Consider the following 20,446-nt stretch of genomic DNA (forward strand, 5'->3'; position numbering starts at 1 on the left):
ATGAAACAACGATACGCTCTGAGGGTGGGTGTCTATAAAACTTAAAAGTCTTGCAAGTATATCTAGCACATTCAGTGGCGATGATGTTTCAGTTAAAGAAATATATATATATATATATATATATATATATATATGTACATATATAATTGAAACCGGAATGAGTTGAAAAATCAAGAACAGTGAAAAAACTTCCAGCCTCCACCGGGATTCGAACCTGGGCCTTCCGCTTTGTACGCAGACACCCTAACCAAATAGGCCATGGACGCTGACTGCATGTCCAGAGGTTCGAAACCGGTAAGGAAGGTCGCAATTTCACTGTAGGCGTTTTATCACTTTTCTGGATTTTCCTTCTCATTACGTTTTCATTTTATATATATATATATATATATATATATATATATATATATATATATATGTATACCTTAATGCACATATTGTTCTATATCGTTACTCTCCCAGTCTTCTGTGAATTCACTGCTAAACTTACAATTTGTGCCATCTATTAACTCATACTTAAAATTTAACAATCAAGTGGCAAGTAGAAAGGGCAATACACTCTTTGCATGGATGGACAGTATATTAATAATGCTGACATTTTGGGCCCAATTAACAGATGATCGTTACCCTTGTAATTATTCACTCTCATGCAAGAGTACAATATATTGTTTCCTTCTTATAAACCTATTCTTGTTCAGGCTCCCATGTATAACTAGAGAATCCCCCCCCCCCCAAAAAAAAATATGACTAATATCCTGTATTCATTCATCGGGGAGAATTTTTGCCATTTTGGCTCATCATATTTGAATAACTCATACAGAAGGTTGTGTTAATTTAAACAAATCCGCCCTAAAATCTGCCTCCTTGCACTTTGTAGACAAATTTTTGGCGATATTCACAGGTGGCCAAAATTCACTCTCCACATTTGACCTTTGCTATATTCCGATAGAATCAGCCAGAACTCATGAAATCATTGAAGCAACCATAAAAGACTCACTTAAAATTCATCAATCGAGTAATATATGAGTAAAGAAAAGTTCCCAAGACACAAAATGACACTCCATTATTCATTTACTCACTAAAAGAATGTTGGTATAGTTTGGTGACTAGGGTATATAAAGTACATTTGGAGATAATAAAAAAATGTCAATTGATTTTATGTAAATGACATATGCAAGTGCCACATGCCTAAACATTGACCCAATTTTATGTTTTCGGTACAATTTGACGACAGCTCCATATGAGGTGACCAAAATCCTAATATCTCCATCTGCTATTGGAGGTGATATAAGCTAGCTGAATTACCAGACCCATACAGTACATACAGTAGGGCATCAGGTAACTATTAGCAATAATGTTTTCTATATCTGATTGAATCATCTTCAGTATGACATGAAAATACAATACACTTTTTTGATATAAACACATACTTTTTGATGGGAGAAGGTCAAGCAAGGTCACTGGTTATGAATTATGAATAATTATTATGGTTATGAATAATTTGGGTATAATTCCACTAGTCCATATGGTCATCTTGAGATGTTCTGTAAAAATTGCCACCTAAATGTGAGGGAAGTTTGGGAAGGGGGAGGGGTGGGTAGGGGAGGGGTAGTTGGGGGTGACTGTGTAGGATATGCAAGGAAACTTTCCTAAAACTACTTCTCAGCATTTATTTCACTTCACTCCTGGTAAATTGTAAACTACCATTCTGAAAACAAAAAAATAAGTCTATATTGGCCAGTCTAAATGAATTGTACAGAATATTAGTATATTGATCGATAACCATTGCCATTACTTCAATCAATCAAGTGCTTGTTGATAAGCCACCATACTTCTACTCAAATGATGGGCACAAATGAATGCATGTTCAAGTTATACGACAGAAATGAAAAGAAGAGTAAAAAGTATTCATGAAAACTGAAACAAACAGAATTCATCAATTGCAGAAGACACAACCAAAGAGTATAATTCTCAAAAGTGTAACAAAACAACCAGTCAAGGCACATGATGATATAATAATTGCAAGTAAATGCTACTCTTCATTTGGAAAAACAGCAAAATACAAAATATAAAATTATCTCCATGGTAACCATTTTCTTAGAATTGCCGACAACATGGAGCCATGATATTAGAAATAAATAAAATAAAGCTCATTTCAACTCAAATATTGACTAAAATCATAAAAAAGTAGATGGATTTAAAATTGCGGTTGCATGATCATTAATTTCAGTTTTATCGGACTTAACAGTGATTATAACAATTTCTTTATGGTGGCAAATCTCCGCTAGCCAATAAAGATGATTTTTTATGGGTTTCTGGGAGCAAAATTAGGAACATTTTAATGACAGGTAGCTGTAAAGTGAATGGACATCCACAACAATAATTGTCATATCCAATCTGTGTTATGTTCTTATGTACAATAAATATATATATTGGCAAACCTCATTTCAGTTTAAAATTTATTCTTGAAAAACCAAACCCCCCCCTCCTTCCACACTATCTGACATATCAAGAGGATATTGTTGAAACAAACTTCCAAAAAAGCTAGAAAAGTTTTGCCTAGGAGTGTTTAAATCCCTGCAGGCAGTGACAATTACGCTTATTATTGTAGATTTCTGGCAAAAATATACCTTACAGGATTTCCAAACCTGATAAGATATGTGTCTTGATCGATCTTCATAAGGAATTAACAAGAAGCGGGTGTTTGGAGTTTGCAATTAATATAGAGCTCTTTTTCTTTTATTTTTCTCTTCTATCTGTTCTTTCTCTGTTATAGTTATTGCTCATCCTTCTTCTCCACTGCTTGTTATGGGGGGGGGGGGAGGGGGAGGGGATGGAATGGACCATACTAGAAAAACTTATGCTTATTCTGGTTCCTCTAACATCACATTATCTGTTTTGTTCATCCTACATCAGCTTCAGTCTGAGCAAATGATCCACACCATGTCTTATCTCTGCACATGTGTAATATAGTAATGAAATATATACTGTGAAATGGAAGAAATAAATAAAGTTGGTTGGTTTGCGTCTATCTTGGCGCAGAGTGCTCTATGTCCGGTGGACAGAGCGGAATATAGGTTGAGACTACTTGAGACTAGTGGAACACTAGTAATTGTTACTCAGTGTTTCACGTGGTGAGCGATCATCAGACATCATCAGAGTTTTATAAAGTACAAGATAAATATATATATATATATATGTATATATATATATATATATATATATATATATATATATATATATATAGTAAATCAATAAAGAATAACACACCAGAAAAATTCCTCATCAGGCGAAGGTAGGAATCGAACCCCGGATCAAAAAATGCATTACGCTCGACATTTTGGCGAGTGGCTCATTCGCTCACTGCCTTTATACAATAGGCTTACTATTAACTTAAAACCTAATGTTAAACATCACAGTAGAATTATCAAGTGCACTGTTACAAGTATGTCCTAGGAACAGCTCTGTTCACCAGCTCGAAACTAATTTGATACTAATCTCTCAAACTGAATGATGCACGATAGGGGTAACCAAAATGGAATACAACAAATGCGTAACGACAACTGGGTACCTTGTGTGTACGATCGGCACAAATGAAAACAACGTTGTCAGTAGGTTAACGCAATCATACGATAAGGCCTACCTGACATGTCAATAGGTAAAAAAATTGAATTTTCAAGGAAACAAACGTAAAATAATAGTTTTGCCGAAATAACATTACATTTCTCGAAATGAACAACAGGAAGTTTATTGGATTAATTTTTAGTCAAAAAAAATTGATAATTCTCGAGACCTGACCAGTGAAAGCTGCAAGTCGGACACTCAGTAATCATCGATAACAATAATAATTGTCAGTACCAAGTGTTATCTTAACTTGCTAACGAAACTAACACATACACTGATACAGTAGTCTGATGTCATGTCCAGTGAAAGTTACAGATGGTCAGCCATGCCATTGCTTATTTTTGTGGTCACTTTTACAAAGCAAGTCATAAGCAATGTTTCACCGTTTTATATTTTCATATATATCATGTTTTAAACACATTTGACGAACACAATTTAAAATAGATCGTTTTTTGCTGTAAACAGCTAACAGTAACACTATAACACAATATAGTGTATAGTGTTATAAGTTAGGCCATATTACCTGGCTTATATCACACAAACACTTAGCGAGAAAAAATGGGGAGTAAATTTAACGTTTTGGCGAGTAGAATTTTAGACTCGGTCGCCAGTTGGCGAGTAGTTTCAAAAATATTTGTCGAGGCCTGATATATATACTTGCACTTTATATCCCAGTATCTTTGATGGTTTCCTTAATAAATTGTGTCAATAATAAACTTGTTTCAAAAAAATTAAATATCATCTAAAATCACACCGTATTATTAGCAGAAAACCATAGAAGGTTCCATTATCTTTAGATTTATTTATCATTCTGTTTATTTCTCTTCTATTGTCAATCATTTGCCGATATATATTTGTATCTTTGTCTTCTTTTCTTTTGATATGAAATTCCGTCTTCTCCTCTTCCTTCACCTTAACGGTCACCAGCATTGTTAAACAATTTTCTCTTTCGGTTTCATCCTTCATATGTAATATTTGTTGTTGCTGTAATCTCACTTTTATTTTTATGAGAAGAAAGTCTGAGGTTTGAATTTGAACTGTAACTTGCTTTAATTATAGCAAATATTTGGGGTAGAATATATAACTGATATTGCAACATAATGGAAACCAACAAAATTGTTGCTATGGAAACCAAGGAGGGTTAAACTTTCTTCGTTTTATCATGCACCATACTAATGTCAATCAGATGAATTATCATCAAAAAGTTGATATTAAAATTTCATAATTTCTATTCACTCTACCAATATTATGACAATACTACTGATAATAGCTTTCTATGACCATGCATGATGGTTTCAAGTCTCACTTTCTATGCCTCTGATGAATGGTTTTGCTTGGAAATGACAAACAACAGTGTAGGCAGTAGAATAATTCCACATTTAACCATACACAAGCAATTGGAAGTAAGGATGTAGTGGTATTTATTGCGTGCACCTCAAATGGCAAAATAGGGGGGTGGGAGGGGGAGAGGAGGGTACTCTGCTAACAACTAGTGCATAGTGCACTGCTTATGGATGTAACTTCATGGGAATCATCATCGCTGTATTCTGGACCAACTATGTCAACTAGGATATGCCGATCAAAACGTACCAACCATGGAAGGTCATGTGACCTGCTCCTGTCTTAGCACTCAACTCTTATAGTACCCCTTGAACCTGTAAAGTCTACAACAACTAATGTGTCATGATCTCATAGCTACCACATTCCTGCTTAAAGCTATGCGGACAATGGAATCTAGCTATGTGGTACATTTTCCAATATGTATGGCAATTTTCAATTCCAAAATTGCCATTTTGAATATTTTTGAGAATTATGAAGTGTGGATTGATGGCAAACATTTACTAGTATCACCATCATCATCATGATTCCCTTTGACATTATAAACACATCAGAATGAGCAACTTTTCTTTCATTTCCATCTCTCTCACAAACTCATGAAGTACCGTACTAACTAATCATGCATTTAAACAGAAGTTTAAGCAATTTAATAAAAAAAAAAGTTAAACTTAGTAATACAAACCAAATAAACAAATAAAAAAGTAGAAAAAATTTGGGAGAAAATGTACCTTTTTCTTTCAGTTTACAAGGTCTTGCATTAGGCTTACTTTCCATTACATTTTACCCTTAGTAAAATTTGTCTATGTCTTTATTGTGTTATGTAGGCTACTTATACTGTATGTAGTAACCAAACTGACAGTCAGAGCTAGCATTAAAACATGTGAGGGAAAAAAAATTACCTGTAAGTGAGAATTAAGCGCAGAAAATGAAAGATATTTTTTGGAGCAGCTCACATTTCACACATAATGGATTTCTTGTCAGTATTCTACAAATTGTCTTTATCATCAATCATTCTACACTTCTAACACTGACAAAGCTAATATACAGCAATGAGGGGTAGAACATTTTCAAGAGCATGTTACTTAAGTTTTGAACAAGAACATGTGATTTTCACAGTTTAATATTATTCACATGAGTTAATTGGAACCGACGAGATGCCCTAATTTGTTTGTACGAGATATATTACACGACTCATCCTGCATAGGAATTAAAAATATCAAGACTGACTCTAGGCAAATTATTTGTTCCAGTTGAAATTTCCACACCAAGTGTCTGCAGTCATAATCCTGCCAAGTGGTACAAAAAGCAATAGGAAGTCAAATTTCAAAAGTTGATAGGACTTTTCCAAAATGAAATCCATTATGTTCTAGCAAATCTACAGTGTGAGTGAATATTTTGAGTTATTAAGCTTCTTTAGTCATCAAAAATGATTATTAAAGTGTTCTCATCGCTACATCCTAATTATCTATATTTGCATAATTAATTAATAATTGATCCTAAGGCGGATAGTATAGTCTTCATTTAGTCTAAACATAAGGCATAATTACTAATTTAAGGAAAATGGATCCATAAGCAAATTTACTCCAGAATAAGTATACAAATATTCCAGTCATAAAAATTGTAGACCATCCATGAAATGTATACAACATATATCATGGTATTTATGTGACACAGTAACATTGTCTTATATCTTCAATTTCCTTTGACAATTCAGAGAGCATATGTACATATCCAAATGTTCTTTGTAACTGTGTCGTCGGATCTGAAAATTATATAACGCAATACTTGCTGAGATGTCATTGGCAATTAAAATTCAATCCGTAAGTCCTGCTGTCAGTTACGACTGTAGCCTTTGGCGATGGTTCAAAAAGGTTGCCAGTGTATTAATACAAATAATCATGATATGTGGAGTAAATTCTCAACACATGAGGGAAAAAAAAAATATGAACCCCCCCCCCAAAAATGAAACCGAGAATATCTGAATCTGTAAAAGATTAGTCTGACTAGACTTAAGAGGTAAAAAATGAAAGGTTTCCGCAATGGTCTGGTCACTGACAGAGCCGAACACTTAATGTTGATGCTAGAGGATAAATTAGGGAATTTCTCAAATGTTTTTGGCTGATAAAATGATGGAAAATCGAAGCAGATTATTGACAAAAGTCAACGAGGGGAACTCGAACCACTGGAGAGAATCTTGTAGATCGTGAGATATTTACAGTAAAACTGAACAGAATCTTCTTACTGCAAACCTTAATGGGCTTAAATGGGCTTGAACCATTATAAAACTATGGATTCTCTTTGGATGAAATATCTGAGACCACAACTGTTCTAAAATGCTGTTTTACTGTACTGATCTGAGACCTGCTGAATATTATGGTGATGGGCATCGACTAGATGTCTCAACCCCTCTAGAATGCACTAGTCGAGTCTGATTTACTGTACGGATGTGAGACCTGATGGACATTATAGTGATGGGCATCTACTAGATGTCTCAACCTCTCTAGAATGCACTAGTCGAGTCTGATTAACTGTACTGATGAGAGACCTGATGAACATAAGTGATGGGCATCAACTAGATGTCTCAAGCCCTCTAGAATGCAGTAGTCAAGTCTGTTTTACTCTACGGATGTGAGACCTGATGGACATTATGGTGATTAGATGTCTCAACCCCTCTAGAATGCAGTAGTCAAGTCTGTTTACTGTACGGATGTGAGACCTGATCGACATTATAGTGATGGACATCAACTAGATGTCTCAACCCCTCTAGAATGCACTAGTCGAGTCTGATTTACTGTACGGATGTGAGACCTGATGAACATAATGGTAAAGGACATCGACTAGATGTCTTCCATACCAATTGTTTGAGAATCATGTGCACTTGTTGGCCGTACCTCGTATCTTAAATGTCTTCTGTGGTAACGTTAGAAAGAATAGATGGGAATGGACAGACATGTCTAGGGAATGGATACATTGATTATAAGCCATTGTAGGATAGCACCCACCAGGATACCCAGTGGGAGGAGACGGGGTGTGTGGGATGCTCAAAAACAACATGGAGGTTAACAGGAGAAAAAGAAAGAAGTGCCTGGGATGACGCAAGGGAGGAAGCCTTAATTGGACAGAACTGGAAGACCATGCCAGCGTTATGAGCCACATGGCCCAAAGAGAATTATAGGTGAGGTGAGGTTATATAGAAAACTAAATTTTTAATATTTCAATATTTTATTGTTTTTAATATTTATGGTATACCTATAATACAAAAGCTGTGTTTCCAAAGAGATCAAGAAAACAATTGTTTTGGTGTTATTATAAAGTACACTGTATTACTTGACAGCCGCTCTCTGACAGAGACTATACCAGCTTGTAAACGCCCACCAAAAATAAAAACTAAATGGAAAAGGAGGCAGCTGAAAATGAAACCATCTGTGATGTGAAATTAGTTCATCTAAAAACTCTTTATCCAATCAAATGAATATCATCTCCAAATGGTTTTTATTTGAAACCCTTCCCAGAAACAGTTTTCGTCATTTGCTTCATGCAAAAGTGACGTACAAATCTATCTACATTCAGCAGAAATTTACCTTTATAAATATATATATATATTATATATATATATATATATATAAAGATATAGATAGATATATATATATAGATATAGATATATATATATATATATATATATATATATAGATATATCTATATATATATATATATATATAAATACACATATGTCTGCCAGACGTTGCAATCGTCATGGTTGATCAAGATAAAAAAGCAACTTAATTTCTTTGTTCTCATGATAAAGATTTCAAGATATTTATTTTTAAATTTTTTCTCTTTATCAAGAACAAGCACACATAGACAAATCAAAGTGAAAAATCAAAAACAAAGAAGGAAATGAGTGTAGCTGATATCAAAGCCAGCTCTTAACATTTGTATAGCAACCAAACTTTTGTTTTGATAAAACCCGCTCTATATGTGTAAAGCCATCTATTAATATGTGTCATACCTTCCCAAGTATGCATCTAATGGCTGAGCCATCGCCAAACACACAACATGAAAGAAACTGTTTACTTAGTAACGACTCGTATTTAGTCGCTATCTTCCGCTCTGTCTTTACCGTTGGCACCTCGCTGATTCTAATACTGAAAAAATTAACGGTTACACTGTCAGACTTGTTTGTGAGGGCTTTTACAAATTTGCTAGTGAAAAGACCATCCGAGACATATCTCTTAAAGAGATTAAAACTTAGGGCCATAAATGGCACGAGGCTGTATACCATTGTCGTCAGTGCTAAACCAGCAGCGTAAAGGTTTCTGGCAAACTATTTGGACTGTCTTCAACATCGTTGAGGCCTCCTATCTCGACAGGGATACATACATTAGTGTCAAATGAGGGTAAAGAACAAAGAATGTCACAAATTTATATGCTTTTTCGATTTTTTTTTATATAAATGGCAAAGCCCGTAACGATCTCTCACAATTACTTAAGTTTGAGGGATGAGCTGAAAGTAATGATATTTGAGGGCTTCTTGTAAATTGTGACGTCTTGTGGAAGGCAAAGTAGTATCTTTCTGGCAAAAAGAAACAGAGAGACCAAAAACTAGAACAGAAATGGATGCGAGGAAATAAATCACTTAAGGCAAATTGTTTACTAAAGTTCAATGGCCGATTTTCAAGACCATTGCGATACACAAACATTCACCTTTCCCATATTTTTAGACTTATTTGCTTTACTTGACCTTAAAAGTGAAAATTTTGTTTAATAAAAGAAGGAGAAAAGTGAACAACTGCCAAGTCCCTGTAAAATATGAATTTTAGTTTTTGCATATAATTAATATACATATATCATGTATCTCTAGTTGTGACATGGCCCCTTTTTCCTTTGAATCAAACCGATTCATTAATAATATAAAGTAAATTTTAATTCAAAAATAGTTGATGTTAGTTAACAACATTGGGAGGGTATATTAAGTACAAGTTTGACTGATTGCAAAGTTTTTCACAGTTTGCTCGACTGTTGCAGAGTCGGATCGGTTTACTAAGCTTTAACTTATAATCACAACTTTGTCAGAGGCATGAAAGAAAATGAGATAAACCCTGGTATGGTCAAACTTTACTCTTTGTCCCTTTGGTCAGGCAAGTTCATAAAACTGTTTGATAATCCTACGACAGAATGATGACCCTCTAAGCGGGTACCTTCCATATTTCTAAAAAAGTGTATTAGCCACGCTAATTTATCATGAATACATGTAAAACTCTCCCCAAGAAAATAATCTTGAGATATAGAGCCTTTTCATATCTTTTTTACTTTTAAGATTTCTTTTTTACTATTAAAATAGCCTCTGACCCCACCAAAAAACACAAGGATCAAGTTGAACATGTTATGGGCAAGCTTAGGTAACTAACCTCCCTCCTCCAAACAGATTTTGCAAGATAGGACGGTCTATTTCTTCCTATCCACAGAAGTTTACAACCAAGACTTAATGCTAAGCTATCGATACCAAGTAGTAGCAATATTTCAGCATAAATACAGCCTCTACCACAGATAATTTCCCTCTGTGCATTGGCTGGCAGCAAATATGACAGAAGTAAACAAAGCAAAAATAAGGCGGTGACATTCCTCTGCCATCTTTCTCCGATATTTACTGGCAGGTTTAACAGTCTAATTACTCGTAGAAAAAAATTAATTCCAATCAACTAGGAACTTGGCAATTTTTTTTTTTTGTAATTTAAGTGTAAATATTACACATTTAATTTCAAAATCTGTGACAATAATAAATCCCCAAATTCCATCTTATGATTGACAGTTTCTAAATTGGCAAACAATTTCTTGTTTGAGTAGTCGTCCGCAGAGAAATCATTGTAAACTTACATACTTGCTCCCAGTACCGGTTTCCCACTGCTTCATGTATAACAATGTAACTGCAATCAAACGTTATACGAAAACAATATAAGCATGTCAAAATTTTGTTGTCTTGAAGAATTCATATTTTTCTTCGACAGAATCGAGTCTTTCCTTTTAAAGAGAATTCAAGCTGGTATAACAACAGGGAGATGCTAGTAATATTGCCAAGAGATTTACCGGCAGTGTCAGTATCAGGTGTTCGTTAAAAACTCGTTAAACTTTAAACGAACGATTCCCAAGTCACAGTGCACGATAATGTACACAGATAGTTTCAACTAGTTTCAGGAATCGAAATTATTTAATAGTAAATTGAATTACATGACACTAACACAAAGGTCTTTAATTCATATTGAAATTTCTGCACATTTGTCAATGGGACTATTAAGAGCTGTTAAAAAATTTGTTCGAGATTGGAAAAGCATTTATAGTGTTTCTGTAATGAAAATAGTCCATCATATTAAGAGATGAATTAAAGAATATATAGCGAATTACTCCATTTCCTTCAGATCACCAAAAACAAAATACCAACAACCGACAAAAAAACAAAAACCTGTAAAATATTAGCTTAAGAATTCCTGCAAATTATAAAAGTATACTTTGCCGAGACACTGACTATATACATATCCCCAATGTCGAAATCAAACATTAAAATATACTTAACCTATATTATCCTCGCTGAAGAAAGCCAAAATGAGATCAAATTTATTCAATTCTTTTTTGAGACTGACTAACGAATTGAAGAAATATGATTCTAATTGATTTGAAAAATTTAAAACGAATAGATTCGGAGATCACACTCTCAATTCGATTTATCATGTTTTTGACTTGGTCGTAATATAATATATTCCTTTCAAAAATTTTGACCCAGTTAAGTGGGATTCCCTAGTCTTTAATTCCACGTTCCAATACTGGATTTATCTTAAGACTCATTCACCGTCAACTGTTCCTAAGAGATTTTATAAGACAAATATACTATATGTGCCCCAAAATATTAAATTATTCCCTTTATTAGATTTTCCAGACTGTAAAACGTCTTGCAAGGTGTTTCATTAATGGATGACTTAAGGTGTTAAATTAGTTTTGATTAGTTGACACCTGACCATTTGATTAAACACTTTCTCAGAATCGCGCAAGCGACTGGAGAATATATATCTTACTCTACCACGAGTCCATTTTAATGTAGAATAAAATTTACAATTATATATATATGTGCAAAAGTCAACAGGAAAATGTAAGACTTTTAGGAATAACATGTTTACAACCTATTGTATCACACATGGATGCGTTGAGGACAAATTAATGATCTAGCCGTCTGCGTAATGCTGTTCATGTGAAGAGAACATTAATATTAACTATCATATTTGTATAATTATTAGAGTCGCCGATTGTTTAATTATCAATATTGACAATAAGCATCATCAGGGGATAATCCAGACATTTTACACATTAAACTGTGAATACCTTTTCAGCTGGGCAGAAACCAGTGCTAACATTTTAGACTTTTTGACGGACTTATAAGTTTCTCACTTATGTTGTCCTTTATCAATATAATTAATGCAGCATTATAATTCAATTATTCAGCATTAATAATTCAATTAAGCGGGATGTCTAAAATGATGAAACATTGACCTTTTGCAAGATTGCTGGACCGTTGCTGGAAGTGCACTTTTCTTTACATCAGTTTTATTGGAGCCGAGATTGAATATGCATATTAAATTATTAACAAGTTTTTGAAAATATCAGTAGGTTAAAATTACTGCATCATGAACTGACAAAACATAAACAAAAAAACATGCATAAATTATGCTTAAAGCAAGTGACAGCATTTTCATTTTTTTTTCTAGACAATTCAAGCGCTCCAGACAATCTATAATTCAATAATATAATGACTTCGGTCAGCTTGCGGCTTTGATAAGGCAATGAGGCTTCTTCACAGGTTCCTGCTTGCAGGAGGATCTAAAATACATATATACACCCATACATATGCAGTGTCTTTGACCCAAGATCACACAAGTCTCATGGCCCTGTTTCTTTTGAACCTAACTGTGACTCAATGATCTTCATATTTGCTATAATAAACCCCCTCTCATAGCATATCTGGATCATCCTGCATCTAACAAGTGTAACTTCATCAGCCTTGTAAAGGTTAATTGACTGCCTAGTATAAACAACTGCATTATTTCACTCGGTTTCGTTCCGTGTCGATACGGTCTTTCTTCCCTTTTGACGTCACGGAATGTGGTTCATAAATATATTAATACAAATTGTCAAATTTGCTCACAAGCTTAATTTACTTTTAGCCCATCTCTTTGCCGATGACTTTAAAGCATTGATATCAAATCTCGATGATGTCCCATCCTCGCAAAAATCTTCCCACGATATTTGATCCGTCGATTCGGGATTTTTTTCCTTTTAAAACAAATCCGACCCACTTTTTACTCCAATAAACTTAATTTAAAATAACAAGGTTGTTGAAACGTTGCAATTACGTATACTGAGATTGTTCTATCGATTCAGTGACTGCTAAAATGATCTCGACCAAAGTTTATGGAGACAAATTTGTCCGACCCCACGGTAGTGAGATGTTATAAATTTATATTAACTTTCTGGTTCCTTCACTTCAAAAAATAAAAAATTACACTGCAGAGCTGGTATTAAGTTTGTTCAAGTGTAGAGTTTGATTGTCATATACATGTGATGAAGGTTTAATTGAACCTAAATACTAGGTCAAAAATCGATACATTGCTTTAACAGGATCTTTCGCTAATTCTCATTTGTGAAACATGTCAAGAAGTGAAAAAAAGAAGATGAGTAAGTTGATTGGTGTACAGCATAATACCCGATACATATAAACATATCTGTGGGGGAGGGAGGGGGGGGAGACATTCTACTACAAAATTGATATTATAAAGGACTGGCTATAATGCATTGTGTCAACAGCGTGCCACCTTGGGTCTTTTCTCGATATGAATGAGTCGTAAACTTGACTCTTGCAATTATAACAAACCCTTCAGTACTTTATTAATATGTCACACGATACTCCATTACGAATATACAAAAATTAAAATATTAGTTAGACCGAAATTAAAAAAAAAAAAAATTGAAATTGATGTATCCCGAGGCCGCACGAAGAGTACGGCAGTAAATAAAACTTGAAACATATGTTCAAATGATGACATTATGATGATGAATACATAAAAGAGAAGACCATCTTTGGAAGACTTATCGTGCTACTCTGTTCAACTCCTCACAGTGTGATTTATGGAGAAGTTCATAACAGTGAAAGTCATTGGTAAAGAATAACTGTTGCTTTCATGCAGAATTTAAGGAAGAAAAAGTTAAAAAAATGAAGGGGAGGGGGGGGGGGGGCTGAAGAGGAAGTTGGAAGAGATGCCAAAAAGAGAAAGAAAAAAAAAACTGCAAAGTGTAATTCTGTCTCTAATTATTTATAGTTATACTGAACTATTTATAGTTATAGTACTGAACACACAAAAAGGAACAAACATTTAACTTGTAAGTATATAACATTTCATGTATGAACTGACTGGGTGTCACTATAGTGTTTACTGGGTGTCACCGTGTGACTCTGTGTGATAACCTACACAGCTACAGTAGATCAAAGTTACAAATACTACCCCACCCATGCAGTGTGACCAGAATTGGTTTCAATAATCTAGATAGTGTAAATATATGCTATACTCTCTGAATGTGAAGACATACATACAGAAAATACGTGCCTGTTTCCGATGATTTCAGTAATCTAGCTATAAAAATAAACAGGTGTCAAGATTTATGGCCGTGAACCAACCTTCATTTCCAATTGAGTGATAAACCATGATCACACATACACATAAACACACAATACCTATAGAGAGAAATAATTTATACCCAGCTGTAACATGTCCACCTAGCTAAAACTTAAAAATCCTAATGAACAAGCTCGTTTCCTTGATTAGTCTCCACCATACCAGGTATTTCTTACTCACGTCTGGCTACATTTCCAATGTTTTCTTGACTTTTGTCTCTGTTAATTTCGATTACAATTAGTCCAACATTTCCACAAATTATTTCTGCACGAGACTCAGTTTCTTTGAAACTTAAATGAGCTGTATTTAAAGAACGACAAATAATGGCAAAACTACTACGCTTAGGTTGGAATTAATTGGAGAAAAAAATTCCATGTTCTGTCACTGAGAACATGGAAATGGATGATGTAAATTATAGGCTTAATTATGAAATCTGTATTAATATTGGAAAGTTAACAGGCCAGTCTGAGTTGAGGGTATACAGTGAAAGATGTTAGTCATTGAGCTTCCTATCAGTAAGTGTACACACATACAGAAACACGTCTTCTCAGCAAATAAAATTAGGTAACATGTTTGCATTCGGTTGTCAACGTCCATCTATTTTTACCGAACCCATACTAAAGTGTTCATTTATTTAAATTTCATATAAGTATAAATGCTGGGTCCCTATACTGACTATTCACCTAGTTTAATTTGGACACATGAACAGAGGGGTTCAGATCACAATATAAAATGCAATAATGGTGAAACCAAAAAACACTATATAGCTAAGAAAATATAACCACAATCCATAGGTCTGTGGTCAAGACGGGTAGAAACTTAAGTTTCAAACCGATCTAGTTGGTAATGGTCTGTTTGTAATGTGTTTTTTTGTGATTAAATGAATGCTCTTTGGAAATACTGGAGGCATATACACAAATTAGTGCAGGAGTCAATCACACTAAAGGCTCGTTCAAAGAAATATTGTCAAATTTGTATTCTCATGTGTTATATACTAAACAAAATGATGTCATCGCAATTGGAGAGACCCAATCATCTATGCCAGTTGAGTTATCATCCACAAGTCAAGAGTCTGTTTAGCCCAGTAACAGAGTATAGTGTATCAATAACAGAGTATAGTGTATCAGTCAAGGTGAAATATGACAATCCTGATGTACTCTGCATATCTGAGAGAGACAATGGCAAGGCTATATCAATAACCCTCTATTATATATGCTGGTATTTTCTTGGAATAACTTTTGTGTGGCGTTTGTTATTATTATACCTTGCACAATAGCCTACAGGTGGGCAAACATACCTGTGTGATCACAGGTAATGACACAATAACCCCAAGTACACGCATGAACACAAATGGAAAGAAAATATCACATGTTTTTTCACATATATACACCTGCTCCAAAACCATGTGACATTCTGTGCAAACCTGCGAATAATTTGATACATTTGTCATTTGTGTGAAAACTGTGTATTTGTACCTGCATGGCAAACCTACCAGAGACAACCCAATCCAAGAATAATACATTTCATAGACAACTTGAAAAAAATCTGTGTCTAATAGAAACTCCCTGGTCAACCCCCCCCCCCCCCCAAAAAAAAAAAAATTAATGATTGGATTATTTACCAATTTGTCATAGATTCCTGTTTCAACCTGTGTTTTTGGATTCAGCACTTTCTCCTCCAAAAAAAACCCCAAAAAAACACCTGGTAATGAATAACTATGCCATTAAGGGTGGACAAATGACAAATCTGTGTCAAAATTTCACATAAAATCCTTGTGGTTTCCAGGAATAATCACACTGGTTTCCACAGGTGAACTTGGAACCTGTGACACAAAAATTCTTCACATTGGTAGTATCTGCTGGTCAAATGTACGGTGATACATTATATGCAGCTTCACATACATGTAGTACTGTATGTCCAAAACCATTGCAAAGGGGAAAGAAAGTAATTAGTACTGCCCTTACCACACCCTTCAATTACCCCCAACGTTCCCTCACCTCTTTCCCTGTTGCCTCTTTCTCTCCCATTCTCCCCCTTTACAATCAAAGTATCACAAACTTCCCATTGAGTTGACTTTGGTTGGTCTATTTTAGATATTACTGGAATATGAACATGAAAAAGACAATGGAGATGGATCTTTATACCTACTGGGGTTTTACTGATGGTTGCAGGTTATATCTGATTTTGATGTATGTAATAAAGTGACCACAATTACACATGAAAGCAATTCCCCTACCATACGGTATTTCATAAAGTGACCACAATTTACACATGAAAGCAATTCCCCTACCGTACGGTATTTAAAAAAGTGACCACAATTACACATGACAGTAATTCCCCTACCATACGATATATCCCAGAAAACATTAGACAGGTATATCGCTCATGACTGCATATGAATAGTAAGATGTTATCTGTGAATGAAAGCAGTAATGATCAAACAGTTTGAACTCCAATATTTAAAGGACTATAATTTGAGAATTAGTATGCCTGATATATCAGATATTTCACCATGACCTGTAACTTCCAAAAGTATAAAATGGAGCAGAATGGGCAGGCAACAGCCACTAAAACATTCCTAACATCCCCCCTCCAAAAAAAAAAAAATGCCCTAATGAACCAAACTTCACTGTGGAGTGTTAGCTCAGTGGTTAACGCCGGTGCCTTCCAATCATAAGGTCCCCGGTTCGAGGCACTCCAAGATTAATGTATGTCGTCCAGTTATTCATAATCATGGACGTTAAATATTAATCTAAGAGACTGACTTCGGTCAGCTTGCGGCTTTGATAAGCCAACAAGGCTTCTTAGCGAGTTCCTGCTTGCAGGAGGATCTAAAATACATACATACATACATACACACATACATACACTAGGAGTATAAATAAACATTCCATACTTTGAATAGATTCAAGGTTTGTCATTTATATATCTGTCTGGGATTTTACTTCCTGTTCTGTACAGTTAGATACAGACTACTTCCTAAACATGTACATGCACTGTACAGTAGAACATATTGTCATAGCTAGCTTCCTCTATGAAATTACACATAATGTACATCCAATGTACCATATATCTTTTGGCCTTGGGGGGGGGTAGAACAAAATGGCAATTCAAGCCTATGCTTCCAGCCAGCATACAACGGTGCATTTATGGATCATCCTTCAAGCTCAACCGAATCTTCCAAAAGTATCGGCCAATTTTGCCCAATTATCAATCCCCAATATTGTTTCCAAATTGCATCTGTAAAATGGCATACTAATGAAAAAGTTAAAATTTACTCCCTCCAGCGACAACATGCAGAATTGAGATTTCCATTTGTTAACTTACTCGGCTAACAATTGGTGCCGTAGAATCTGGTTTCCTTCCAGTCAATTCTCAAACTTGACCCTTACCATTTTATCTTAGTTTTATTTTCCAAAAACAGTTACTTGAGTCTACTGATCTTAATGCACTATATATTTCTTTCCCCAAACACAGATAGCTGCACCACCAAACCCACACACGTCTGCTTGAAGTGCAATCCATCATTATGTTAAAGACTTACTGTATGTCTTTGTTACATTCCTTGCTACATAAGAGGAAGAATTAAAAGTTTGCTCACAATGCAATCATATCAATCATCCACAACATGAAAGCCCAGAGTTAAGTAAGGCCTTACGGAGATGATTTAATATTGATACAACCCCCTTACTAGTTCATAAATACACATCTCATGCTCGACAGAGAGATTTGAAAGAAACAGAACACCATATGCATGTAGTTCTCTACACTCTGAGCAGGAAACGAACATTCACTTCTTCACTCTTTTTAAGTTTGTCTCGATCTGAAAGTCACTGCTTCTTGGAACTTTCAAGTCTTGATTTATTCATTTCTAATATTTTGCAACTTAGCTACTCATGAAGAGGGGTGACACAACAGGGGCAGATTTCATTTAGGAGTGGAAGTACTGTACTGCAGGGGTAATTGAAATGAACTCCCCGTTTAGGTGATGTGGGGGAGGGGGTTGATGGGGGGGGGAGATCTTGGAGTATTCTCTGCCAGCTATAGGCCTTAAGGCAAAAGGCTAATGTGCTGATAACTGTTGACATTTGTTGTATGCAGGTTGAAAAGTGGATGGGGAGGGGTAGTGGAGGAGGGTAAGGGTGGGGGAGGAGGGGTAGGGGAGGAGGGGTAGGGGAGGAGGGGTAAGGATAGGGGGAGGATCTGCACCTGCACAATATTTATATACATTTTAGCTGCATTAAACACACAATCAATTATCCAATTTCAAATATGAAATAAACCATCTTTCCAGTAAATATATCTAAGAAATAATATGAAAAAATTCACAACAATTGATAAATGGGTAATATATACAGACCAAAGAAGAGATAGAATTTCTCACTTACAAAATGCATGAAAGCAAGTCATATTTTTTCAAACTTAATTACTATTCAAATTTTTGCCCTATTCTTGTAAATGCAACTGCACATACAGGAATCATATATTCTGATTCCTGATGCATGAAGTTTGTGACAAGTTTGAAGTGCTGACCAAAATAAGAAGCAATAGGTTGTGAATAATCTGAGAGTATATTCCCAATATGCAAAGGATAAATACAAATCACAAAACTAATGTGCGTGGCTAACGAAATATTGACACAAAATTGACAGAGGAAAAAGAGAGACCTCTTCCAATATGTGTCATTAATTCTTGAAAGATCCTCCACCATATATCCTGTATATATCTCCCTATAGATACAGAAAAGAGTTATATCTGTCACTGACATCAAGAAACCAAAACAATGTCTTTTTATTACCCTTAACATACACATCCCAGAGAGTCAAGAAAATAAATTATGGCATAAATATATATTCTTTTCTACTGCTGCCAGTCCTAATGAAGATGGCATGATTGACGATTTTCCCTCTCTTCGGATTGCCAAAATTCCAAGAGGGCTTTGATATTAGGTAGACAAACAAATTTATGCGTTAATTCTGCCCTTTTCAGCTGTTGCACGCACCGATAGTAACACACTTTGGCACACTGCGCCTGACGTCTTATGACCGTGGAGTTGTAAATATAACTAAAGCCGATGTTGAGTGTAATTTTTTTTTTTTTTATCACCCTGAGATTGAAATACACCTCGAACACGACAAGCCAAGATGTATGTCATACTGGCCATAACATATAAACTGCAAAAACCTGCCTCGTAGCTGACTTGACGGGTAATAAAATTTTACAATATATAACAATGGAACTGCACAAAATGCTGAGTCTGTACTCTGTAATATTACGGATGTAGGTTAATATTAATGGTTTTTTTATTCTATTAATATTTAAATGCTCATAACATGTCATCCAATCAAATTATTACATAGAACAGGGACATAATTGAGTCTCGTCACATGAAAATGTAGACTTTCTCAGTGCGCAAAGTACACAGGCACTGATCAACGTGTTCATTCTTGTAGTGTCAAGTACTAGATGGCCATTCCAACAAGACTCCTTGAGTTTACCACACTCAACCAATTTGTTCCTACTGACATTTAAAAATTTTTTAATACAGAGATCAGAGGGAAAACTTATACATACAGTTCTAAATTACTGGAATAAACACTCAAAGATAGTCTGTTATAAACACTCAAAGATAGTCTTGCTGGCATAAACACTCTAAGATAGTCTGTTATGAACACTCAAAGATAGTCTTTTATAAACACTCAAAGAAAGGCTTGCTGGTATATACACTCAAAGATAGTCTTTTATAAACACTCACGATAGTCTGTTATAAACAC

The 20,446-nt window shown here is 34.9% G+C and overlaps 1 protein-coding gene across 2 annotated transcripts in view; it reads right to left on the reverse strand.

Annotated features, from left to right (window-relative positions):
• LOC139966530 (interleukin enhancer-binding factor 2 homolog) overlaps nucleotides 1-20,446 on the reverse strand; it is a 177,404-nt gene that overhangs the window by 5,734 nt on the left and 151,224 nt on the right. Inside the window, exon 13 of one of the 2 annotated variants that reach the window (XR_011792687.1) lies at nucleotides 10,834-10,883. The exons of the other annotated variant lie outside the window; for it this stretch is intronic. The gene's annotated coding sequence lies outside the window, so the exon portion shown is untranslated. The remainder of the gene's footprint in view (nucleotides 1-10,833; nucleotides 10,884-20,446) is intronic. 2 annotated transcript variants of the gene reach the window in all.

The sequence above is a fragment of the Apostichopus japonicus genome, chromosome 4 (assembly GCF_037975245.1).
Source record: "Apostichopus japonicus isolate 1M-3 chromosome 4, ASM3797524v1, whole genome shotgun sequence".
In the NCBI taxonomy this organism is placed as follows: Eukaryota; Metazoa; Echinodermata; class Holothuroidea; order Aspidochirotida; family Stichopodidae; genus Apostichopus; species Apostichopus japonicus.